The sequence below is a fragment of the Bubalus bubalis genome, chromosome 19, assembly GCF_019923935.1.
Source record: "Bubalus bubalis isolate 160015118507 breed Murrah chromosome 19, NDDB_SH_1, whole genome shotgun sequence".
Taxonomy (NCBI): Eukaryota; Metazoa; Chordata; class Mammalia; order Artiodactyla; family Bovidae; genus Bubalus; species Bubalus bubalis.
This window is the reverse complement of record NC_059175.1, coordinates 58,973,049-58,984,466: the sequence shown is the minus strand read 5'-3', so window position 1 is coordinate 58,984,466 and position 11,418 is coordinate 58,973,049. Positions and strand designations below refer to the sequence as shown.

At 46.8% G+C, this 11,418-nt stretch overlaps 1 long non-coding RNA gene across 1 annotated transcript; it reads right to left on the bottom strand.

Moving 5' to 3' along the window:
- Positions 1-375: 375 nt before the first annotated feature.
- Positions 376-9,237, bottom strand: LOC123330557. The gene is made up of 3 exons (XR_006546565.2): positions 8,947-9,237; positions 8,469-8,693; positions 376-433 (listed from the first exon to the last, which is right to left on the bottom strand). It is a non-coding gene; the product is annotated as an uncharacterized LOC123330557 (long non-coding RNA).
- Positions 9,238-11,418: the final 2,181 nt, after the last annotated feature.

Here is an 11,418-nt window from a genome sequence, read left to right as displayed (position 1 = left end):
AATTTTTGTTGTTATACAGTTGCTAAGTCGAGGCTGGCTCTTTGCAACCCATGGACTGCAGCATACCAGATTCCCCTGTCCTTTGATATCTCCAGGAGTTTGCTCAAATTCATGTCCATTGAATCAGTGATGCCATCCAACCATCTCATCCTCTGCCACTCCCTTCTCCTTTTGCCTTCTATCTTCCCCATCATCAGGGTCTTTGCCAATGAGTCAGCTCTTTGCATCAGGTGGCCAAAGGACTGGAGCTTCTGCTTCCATGTCTATCTTTCCAATGAATATTTAGGGCTGACTTCCTTCAGGATTGATTGGTTGGATCTCCTTGCAGTCCAAGGGACTCTCAAGAGTCTTCTCCAACACCACACTTCAAAAGCATCAGTTCTTCAGTGCTCAGCCTTCTTTATGGTCCAACTCTCACATCTGTACATGACTACTGGGGAAAAAAAATAGCCCATTATTACTAATACTTGTGAGTCTTTCAAAGGGGGATGAATATCAATTAGCTGCTGCCCGATTTCTGTTGTCCAGGAATACCTAAGAACAGTTCCTCAGGACAGTCTGACTGCACACATGCACTGCAATTACTGTCTTGTTTCTCACTGGCCCTTCACCAAGCTCCTGCCATAGTGGTGTGGAGACCAGCTCCTTCCTCCTGCTCATGGCTCTCTTTACCCCTGTCCCGTGAAGGTCACCTCTCTCAGAGGAGCCCCTGAAGAGCAAACCCACAGACCTTGTCTGGTTCTTTTCCCAGTTTACCACCGCAAACTTGGCCCCATTCATCACTGCTTCTTTAAACCCCCTTCTACCTTGACCTTCAGGCATTATTCTCCTCCTCTTCACCTCTCTTGGCATGCAGTCTCCTTCACCAGCTTATCTTTTCCACCCAACTTGGAAATGGGACTGCTGCTCTGTTCCTGATCACTACCCCTCACTTCTGTCTACTCCCCGCCAGGGATCCAGTGACCTTCCAGACCAGTGCTCCCAAAAGAATCTGGTCTACACCTGTTGATTCCCTTTCAGTCACCAAATTGTCTCATGTTCAGTCTCACATATAGAGATTTCACCCTTTTCAAAGCTTCAGTCATCCTCTCTAGGCAATAGTGATGATCGCCAAGGGTACTGAGGACCGTCCACAATCACAGGTGACTGACATTTTCTTCATCTCGTATAAGAAGCTTCACAACGTGGTCCCCTTGCCCTGTTCCCAGCCAACTGGCTCCTCCTCCCATATAGATATCTTGGAACAGCCACTGAACACACTGTAACTCCTAATCCATATGTCCATGCCTTATCTCTACCCTTACTATCAGTCTAAGACATAGCATTTCTAAGTCCCCAGTGGAAAATACAAAACTGAAGTTCATATTATCTCTCTAGCTTGATCTTCCTCTGGTTCCTATACCTGTTTGCAGCTTATCGCAGCAATATCACAGGGCCCACAGCACTCAAACCATCATCAAGGGGAGATGGCCACACCCACAAGCCTGCTAATGAGATAACAGGGATCCTTTGAACCAAAGGACCCTACAGGATTCAACACAACTGCTCAGATCAAGGACATGGCTCCCAAATCTAAAGGGAGCCAACCCATAGGTGTTTCATGTGGCCTTTTCCCTGGTTTGCCAGAGTCTTCTTTCAGGAACTTGGAATCTGGAAACTGAAAGACTGAAGAAATATTGAAGAGAGTGGCTCAATCAAGGAAATAAGATGGATTGACAGAGGATAGAGAGATAAACAAAGGAATAGATATGTGATTAAATGTTGATGATAATACATGGGTACTCAACCTAGACAGCATATTAAAAAGCAGAGACATTACTTTGTCAACAAAGGTCCATCTAGTCAAGGCTATGGTTTTGCCAGTTGTCATGTATGGATGTGAGAGTTGGAATATAAAGAAAGCTGAGCACAGAAGAATTGATGCTTTTGAACTGTGGTGTTGGAGAAGACTCTTGAGAGTCCCTTGGGCTGCAACCAGTCCCTCCTAAAGGAGATCAGTCCCGGGTGTTCACTGGAAGGACTGATATTGAAGCTGAAACTCCAGTACTTTGGCCACCTGATGTGAAGAGCTGACTCGTTTGAAAAGACCCTGATGCTGGGAAAGACTGAGGGCAGGAGGAGAAGGGGATGACAGAGGATGAGATGGCTAGATGGCATCACCGACTCAATGGACATGGGTTTGGGTGGACTCCAGGAGTTGGTGATGGACAGGGAGGCCTGGCATGCTGCGGTTCATGGGGTTGTAAAGAGTCAGACACGACTGAGCAACTGAACTGAACTGAACTAAATATCAAGTTCTTTTAGCTTTGCTGTTTGTATAAATTTGTTTGTAATAAAATGCTGGAGATGGGGGGAATGCATCAAAAAATGTCATTCCTTAAATAATGAATATAATAACCACTTCTTGAGTATCTACTGTGCTAATCACCAAGGCATCAGGGTGAACAGGAAACTCCTGCCCTCATGGAGTTTACAGTCTAGTCAGGGAGGCAGGACCACATGTTAATCACACAAGTAAATACGTAGTTCTGAATCAAGGCAGGAGCTGTGATGAAAAAGGAAGGGGTGTGGTGACTATTAGAACTGGAGGACCTGATTGAATACCAGGGACACTTCCTTGAGAAAGTGACATTTAGGGGGACACCTAGAGCATCAGCAGGGGTTGGCCATGAGTGGTGATGGCAAAAAGCTTTCCAGGTAGAACCTTGAGTGCAGCCATTTTTAGAAACTGAGATGAGATGTGTGAACCTGGAAGACACAGAGCAGGGGGCAGTCTGCAGAGGCCATGTCCTAGAGACACCAGGAGGGAGAGATATGGTCCCTGGGGACAGGAGAAGTGCCAAATTAAAGTCACTTACAGCCAGAGTCAGAGGGGACAGGAAGGAAGGAGCCACAAAGGGCCGATTAGGACATTGGAGATGGGATCATGCAGCAAATGTGCTGAAAGAAATAGAAGTCGCTCATTATCAACACAGTGGGTCCAGGGCAGGAGATGAGTAGCTGGTACCTGGGCACCCAGGGTTCCAGCTCCAGTGCTCATCCAAGACGATCCCAAGAAGGAAACTCTTCTATTTGTGCCAAACTAGAGCCCAACATCCCCAAATATTCAGTCACCCATGCCCAAGGCCACACCTCCTCAACTCTTTTATCGCAGCATCCTGTGACCCACCCTGCAGTCCACCTGCATCCCTTGAACTTGTGTTTTCTTCTTCATTTCCACCAGGGCCATCTCTGCTTCCATATGCATCATTAGTTCCTAGCCCAACCTGACTTCTGCCCTTCCATTCTCCCGAGTCCTTGCCAACAACCTCCTTGTTGCTAAATCTGATGGGGTTTTTCACTTCTTTTTCTACTTGTCCTCTCAATAGCTGTTAACACCACTGACCACATTCATCACCTTAAAATGGTTCCCTCCACTTCCTAGCATCTGTACGCTCCAGTGTTCCTTCCACCCTTCTGGTTTCCCTTCTCAATCCCCTGGTGAGCTTCTTTTCCTCTGTCCATCCCTAAATGGTATAAGACTGCTCTCTTCCCTCTCCACATCTACTCCCTGGATAATCTCATCTAGGAGACCCAAGGACTTCCCTGATGGCTCAGTGGTAAAGAATCTGCCTGCAATGCAGGACTCATGAGTTTGATCCCTGGATTGGGAAGATTCCCCTGGAGAAGGACATGCCAACTCACTCCAGTATTCTTGCCTGGAAAATCCCACAGACAGAGGAGCCTGGCAGGCTACAGTCCATGGGGTCACAAAGAACCGGACACAGCTGAATGACTAAACAACAACAGCAACATGAAGACCCATGGCTTCAATATCCTTTTTCTCCTCTAGGCTCTAGAGCAATGCTGTCCAATTTGGTCACAGTTATAGGCTGAATTGTGTTCCCCAAAATGGTATGCTCCAATTGGCTTGAAGTAATCCTTGTTTGGAAACAGGATCTTTGCACATGTCACCAAGTTAAGATGAAGTCACACCAGATTAAGGTGGGCACTCAAATCCAATGACTGGTGCTGTTATAAGGAGAGAAAGATTTGGAGACACATTCACAAGGGAGAATTCCATATGAAGCCCAGACTGGTGTGATGCATGTACAGCTAAGAATGCCAAGGACTGCTGCCAATGCCAGAAGCTGAAAGACAGTGATGGAGCGGAGTCTCTCCCAGAGTCTCTAGAGGGAGCATGGCCAACTGACACTGTGGTTTCAGACTTGTATACCCTCCAGAACTGAGAGGATGAATTTCTATTTTTTCAGCCACCCAGTGTGTGGTAATTTGTTATGACAGTCTTATATAACTTTGATGGAAACGTTTTCTATCTGCAGTGTCCAACATGGCATCCACTAGCCACACGTGGCTACAGAGCTTGTGAAACTGTTGCTGAAGCTGAAGCTCCAATACTTTGGCCACCCGCTGCGAAGAGCCGACTCATGGGAAAAGACCTTGATGCTGGGAAAGATAGAAGGCAAAAGGAGAAGAGGGTGGCAGAGATGGATGAGATGGTTGGATGGCATCACTGATTCAATGGACAAGAGTTTGGGCAGACTCTGGGAGACGGCGAAGGACAGGGAAGCTTGGCGTGCTGCAGTCCATGGGGTCACAAAGAGTTGGACATGACTTAGCAACTGAACAACAACAACAAGTAAAGAGCTGCATTTATAATTGTATTTCCTTTTAATTAAGTAGGAACATGGGACTGGCGGCTATCATCTTGGACAGCTCAGCAGCTCTAGACCCACATATCAGCTGCCTACAGGGCAACTCCTCTTGAACATCCCACAACAAACCCAAACTCACTTAACCTGCTCATAACAAATGTCTGCCCCACAAAGCTGCTCCTCCTCCATCCTGTCTCAGAGGAGACACCTCTTTCACAACCCCAAATCTGGGTATCCTCCTTGGCTCCCCTGCTCCCTTGGCCCCAATACGCAATAAGACACCAGGTTTATTTCCTGACTATTTCCACTCCTCAGACCACACATGCTAAACGTGCTAAACATGCTCTTTTCCTGATCTAGCCCCTCCTGATTCCTTTGGCCACCATCTCCTCCAGAGAGTCCTCAGTGGGACCCCAAAACTAGATCCTGTGTCCCTTCTGTGCTCTCATAGTGCTCAACTCCTACTGTAGGAGGGTTAACACTATTGAAATCACCCCTTTGTCTCATCTGTCTGTCCATGACTGGCTATTTCTACATTACTTAGCACCCTGCCTGGCATATGGTGCATGTGTGCAAGCTAAGTCACGTCAGTCGTGTCTGACGCTGCGACCCCATGGACATAGCCCACCAGGCTCCTCTGTCCATGGATTCTCCAAGTAAGAATACCGGAGTAGTTTGCCATTTCTTTCTCCAAGGGATCTTCCTGACCCAAGGATCGAACCTGAGTCTCTTACGTCTCCTGCATTGGTTTGCAGGTTCTTTACCACTAGCACCACCTGGGAATCCCTAATAAATGTTTGATGAATTAAAGAATGAGTGAATGAATGAATGAAAAGAATCAAACAGTACAGGTTGTCGGGGGAAATTGTTAGCCTTGTCACTAATCATGGGTACTAGAAAAAAATAAAAGATAGATTAAAATTTTGCTTTGGTGGCTTCCAAGTGATACTAATTACAGTTATTTATGTGAAATCTTACTTTTTATGCCTAATTACCATGCAGCAAGAGCAAGGATTATGTATATCATTAGATGTGTCAGATCAACTTGGTTGGGTTTTATTTCATTATAATAGTGAATTATGCACAAATGCTTAGACTCCATAAATTATTGTGAATGTAGCTGGTTGCCTGTTTCTACCTTTAATAAAGTTTCTTTCCTCTATTGCTCACTCCATAGTATCTGCAACTTTGGGGCACCATGAAAATAAATGATGAGAAGAGAAATGGGTGATGACTTTTGACCATGCAGAATACACAGCAATTATGAGTTGGTCGTGATGCTGATAGTGTTGCTATGTTATTCGTCTTTATAATGCACTTGACAGCCACAAAGGGTTTCACCAGCATCATTTTATTAATCATCTCTTCAACTCTGTAAATAATTAAAAGTCTCAAAGTTTTAGTGATTTGTTCTAATAAATGTCAGTGTCAGGAAAATAGCCCATGTTAAGACAAGTTTGGAAAGAATGGGGCTCAAAGATAGCTACATTTTAAATTTTATTTACCCAGGTTTATATTAAGCATTTTCATACACATCTATCAACAACACCAAAGTGATTTCAGTATTATTATCTCTTTTTTACAGATAAGGCCATTGGAGGGTTAGAGTGGTTGAGTAACTTGCTCAAAGTCTTAAGGATGGTAAACAATGATTTTTGAACCCAGGCTTTTGTCCACTCTGAGGGTCTATGTTTTATCAGGAAAGTAGTAGGTCAGTGGGTAAAGAATCTGCCTGCAGTGCAGGAGACACAGGAGATGCAGATTGTATCCTTGGGTCAGGAAGATTCCCTGGAGAAGGAAATGGCAACCGAATCCAGTATTCTTGCCTGGGAAATCCCATGGACAGAGGAACCTGGTGGGCTATATACAGTTCATGGGATCGCAGAGTCAGACATGACTGAGTGACTGAGTGCACACACACGATGGTCCCATGTTTTATCAGGAAAGTAGTAATAAGAACATCTTTTTAGTCCGGAGGTGCTGGGCTGTATCTACACAACAGCTTAAAGGATATGGCTCCGGATATTATCGATAGCCCTCGAGGAGACACTACAGATCCTTGCCTTTGCTTAATGGCTAAACTATTATTATTTGGTCTTGTATGTGTTCGTTGCTCAGTCGTGTCTGACTCTCTGGGACCCCATGGACTATAGCCTACCAAGCTCCACTGTCCATGGAGCTCTCCAGGCAAGAATACTGGAGCAGGTTGCCATTCTCTTCTCCAGGAGATCTTCCCAACCCAGGGACTGAACCCAGGTCTCCTGCATTGGCAGGAAGGCAGATTCTTTACCGTCTGAGGCAAGGGAAGCCCCATTATTTGGTCCTGTTTGACTGTTTTCCTTTGCTTCTGCATTCTCTTGTTCTTTTTTCCTGATTAAATTTATTATTTGGCTAAAGTTTTTCTACAGGTTAGAAGCAGACAGTGGACACTGTGTGTGTGTCTGTGTGTGTGTGTGTGTGTGTGTGTGTGTGTGTGTGTGTGGTGGGGCTGGTCTGTCCCAGGAAGGCCCCATAGGATCCTGCTGGGTTTTAAAAGCTTGAGAGAAACAATTGGAAAAAGTTTTCAACAGCTGCTATGCGAGTCACCAAAGGAGCTAATCCAGGTAAAGTCTAAGAATTTTTAAGCAATCCTGAAAGCCTGGCTGAAGTCTCTCTCTTGTCATACAGTGCATTAAAGAAAGCCAAAAATTCTCTGGGCGTCCTCCTACTGAGAGGCAGGAACTATTGCCACTTCTCTTGAATCTGGCTGGCCTGTGATCCAGGTCAGGAACTAGGATAGCAAAGTGATGCTTCTTGATTTCCCAGCATAGACTGTGGGAAGCTTGACGTGTGAGCTTGGTCTCTGGGTGCCCTGAGACGCCCTGCTGGGGGATCTAGTGTTGGCACCCCAGTTGACTGGCCCAGCAGGGTCCAGTCTTCCAGGCAACCCCACTGAGGTGCCAGACTCGTAAGTGAAGCTGTCTTGAACCCCTGAAGCCCATCTGCTAGCTGAACACCACCGAGCAGCCTCAAGGAATGCCAGTTGGAACAGAATAATTGCACAGCTGAACCCTGCCCAAATTCCTCACCCACAAAATCATTTTAAAACGGCAAGTTTGGGGACAGTTTGATACACAGCAAAAGATAACCAAAGTATGCCTCAAGTTCATTTTGTCGTTTCCTCTCTTCATGTGCCTGTGAAGTTGCTTCAGTCGTGTCTGACTTTTTGCTACCCTATGGACTGTGGCCCACCAGGCTCCTCTGTCCATGGGATTCTCCAGGCAAGAATACTGGAGTGGATCATCATGCCCTCCTCCAGGGGATCTTCCCAAGAATGGAAACCCTCATCTCATATGGCTCCTGCATTGGCAGGCTGGTTCTTTATCACTAGCGCCACCTGGGAAGCCCAAGTGAATAAACAGCCAAGGACCAGGCTAAGAAATATTCACAGTGAAACAGACCAGCCTTCCCATCTTTCCTTCAGCAGTTCATACACACACACACACACACATACACACACACAGAAGATCCTGGCAAATTTGTATTTCAGACAAATAGCCTTTCAACAGATTGATTTGAAATGTCACCCATTAAAATAATTTTTCCTTTGGAAGTTATCAAACACTGTTAAAGAGATGCCGCCTGTGAAAGCACAGCTGGGAGGTTCTTTTCATAATTTCACCGTTTCCGTTTCTGACACCCAGCAGCTTTGTGACGGTTCAGCTCCAGTTTGAAAAAAGAAACAAGACATAACATCTGCTTTCTCCTCTGTCTTTACACACATTTAATCACACCCAGAGACGCAAGGTCTTTTCTCACATTATTCCAATTTACCTTCTGTTGTTAACTAAGATGCATGTGGCCTCTTCTAAAGATACATCGCACGATGCAGGGCCAGGAATGCCGAAGAGCCGAGTGGATGGGGTGGGGTGGGGAATGACTCAGTGGACACGACAGCTACCCACACGGAGCGATGAGCCCAGCACAAAGGCTGCAGCTGTTCACAGAGTCATCCGCAGTATTTCTGACACGGCAGATCCTCCCGGTGATGTCAGACGTCTTTCTTAAACAAAAGTGAAATGTGAGAAGGTGAAAAATTACAGCAGTGCTGGAGGATCTTTTCCCTTGTTCCAAGAACCGTATTCTTAAACGGCTATGTTTTTCCACAGTCTGGATCTCCCCCAGGTCGGTGAAAGTCACGAAGTTTCTTTCCAAAAAAACCTACCCATTGGCTCCCTGCGTTCTCGGTTATCTCAGCCCCCATCCCCCCACCCCCTGTGATGCAAGTCACTGAGCAGGGAAAATGACTCACGGGGCTCTGAAGCAAACCGAATTCATTGAATTAGACGTTGGAAAAGCGCCGAAGTGAATCATCATCTCATCCCTTGCTCTGAGGGGGGCAGCACCACGCCTAGACCACTCCAGCCAGGAGAGAAGGAGCTGTGTTTTTAATAAGCTGGTTGGAGAAGGATCATTTCCAACCATAATAAGCCCCATTCCTGTGTATACTCATGTTCCAACCACAACAAGGCACTGCAAAGTTGAACTCCAAAGCAGAAACGAAAGAATTAGGCAAAGCAGGGAGCCTGGTTCAGACCGCGCTTTTGTGCAAATGAGAAAAAGTGGTCCCTGGGGGCGAAGGAATTCGATAAAGCCCACCCCTCCCACCTGCCCACCACCCCCCACCTCCCATCCCCGTTGGGGCAGAAACTGCCAGAACTAGGGAGAATGGATTCACCCCACTCTCCACACCCAACTGCCCATCCTCACTCTGGGCAGAGAGGAGTCCCAGGACCATGGGCAGTGAATGACCTGGGAAGTACATTCAACTTTTTATACCTCCCACTTCCCCTTTGCCTGGTTAAAATCTATCTTTTCCTACTTTGATCCTCATGGTTCCTGTTGTTAACACTTGGTAACACAATTTTTTTTTTTAATCTGACCCCTAATAAATCCGAGGGCTGACAGGTAACATATCTTCATCTCCCTGGGTACCCTCCCCTAAAGGAATGAATGACTCTGGGAAAGAATGAACACAGCCCTCCAACACTCGCATCTCATTTTTTCCTCTCTCTAACTGAAGAGTATGACCTCACCTCCCCTAAGGGAAAACGACCAACCAGTCCACATTTTGTCCTCCGGAGCAGAACTCCAGGTTGGCAAGGGGAATTCTTGAACACAGGGACCCTTATGGCCATGGGACCTGAGCCCATTTTCCCTCCACACGCCTCCTGTTTGGGCATCATTTCAGGACCCACTCCCTCACCAAGCAGCATGTTAGAACCATCGAGAAGAGGGGAGCATCCTTTCTAAGCCCTTAGAACTCTCTTACATGAAGGCAAGGGCTGCCTTCCCAGTGCCACTGGTCACAGCCACCATTCCTCTTGGGGACCATAGTGGAATGAGAGCACATCCCCCAAAACCACCCACCCAGGACCACCGACCCACCACTACCCAGAGCTTCTGGACCACTCCCCAGCCTGGTGTTATCAGCATCCTGAAAGGCCACCAAGACAGCTGCCAAAGGAACCCCTCATTTTGATATGAGGGGCCACCTGTCACAGCCAGAGGTCAGGGAATGTCTAAGGGCCAGGCCAACCATCCACAAGGTATCTGTCATTGTTGCTGTTTGTTGTTGACATTTAATTGCGCAACCCTATTTACATGAAAGATCCAGAATAGGTAAATCCATAGAAATGGAACTCAGATTGGCGGTTACCAGGAGCTGGAGGTGGGGGAAACAGGGACTGACTCCCCAGTGGGTATGGGATTTCATTTTCAGAAGATGAACATTGGGAACTAGAAAGAGGTGGTGGTTACACAATATTGTAAAGGAATTAAAGGGCACTGAACTGTCCACTTCCACATGTTTAACTTGTGCTATGTTGATTTCACCTGATTTTTTTTTTACTGCTCCAGGTCTTAATTGCGGCACGTGGGATCTTTAGTTGCCACATGTGGGATCTAGTTCTCTGACCAGGTATTGAACCCAGGCCCCCTGCCTTGGAGCATAGACTCTTAGCCACTGGACTATCAGGTAAGTCCCCACACTTGAAATTTTTTTAAGTAAATACCCCCAAAAAAGAGAGAGAGAGTTCTGTTAAGAAAGAAACCACTTCATTTAAGAAACCAGAAGATCTGGCACTGCTAACCCCATCCCCTCGTGGCCCCAGTCAGTGGATGCAGGGCAGCAGCTCCAAGATGGGGGAAGGGGTCCTGCCCTTCATGTGGTCCTTCACCCTCATCTGAATGTGTGACCCCGCCCCTACCCTCAACGAAGCTACTGATTTTCTGCAGAGAGTAAACAGAGTCCCCACTGAGCTGCCATCTTCAGATGAGTGTGAGATCAGAAGCCAAGGTCTGAGAACACAGCTGGGAGAAAAGCAGGGAGAGGCCAGGAGGTGGTGGTGATCAGAGAAACAGACACAAGGACAAGCGAGGACCAGTGTGTCACTCTGCCTGGAGCAGCATCTTCTCCACCTTCCCAGCTTCTCCATCCCTTTACCCTGGTTTATTTTCCTCTGATGCTGAAGCTGAAGCTCCAATGCTTTGGCCACCTGATGCAAAGAACTGACTCATTGGAAAAGACCCTGATGCTGGGAAAGATTGAAGGCGGGAGGAGAAGGGGACAACAGAGGATGAGATAGTTGGATGGCATCACCGACTCGATGGACATGAGTTTGAGCAAACTCCAGGAGTTGGTGATGGACAGGGAGGCCTGGCATGCTGCAGTCCATGGGGTCACAAAGAGTTGGATACAACTGAGTGACTGAACTGAACTGAA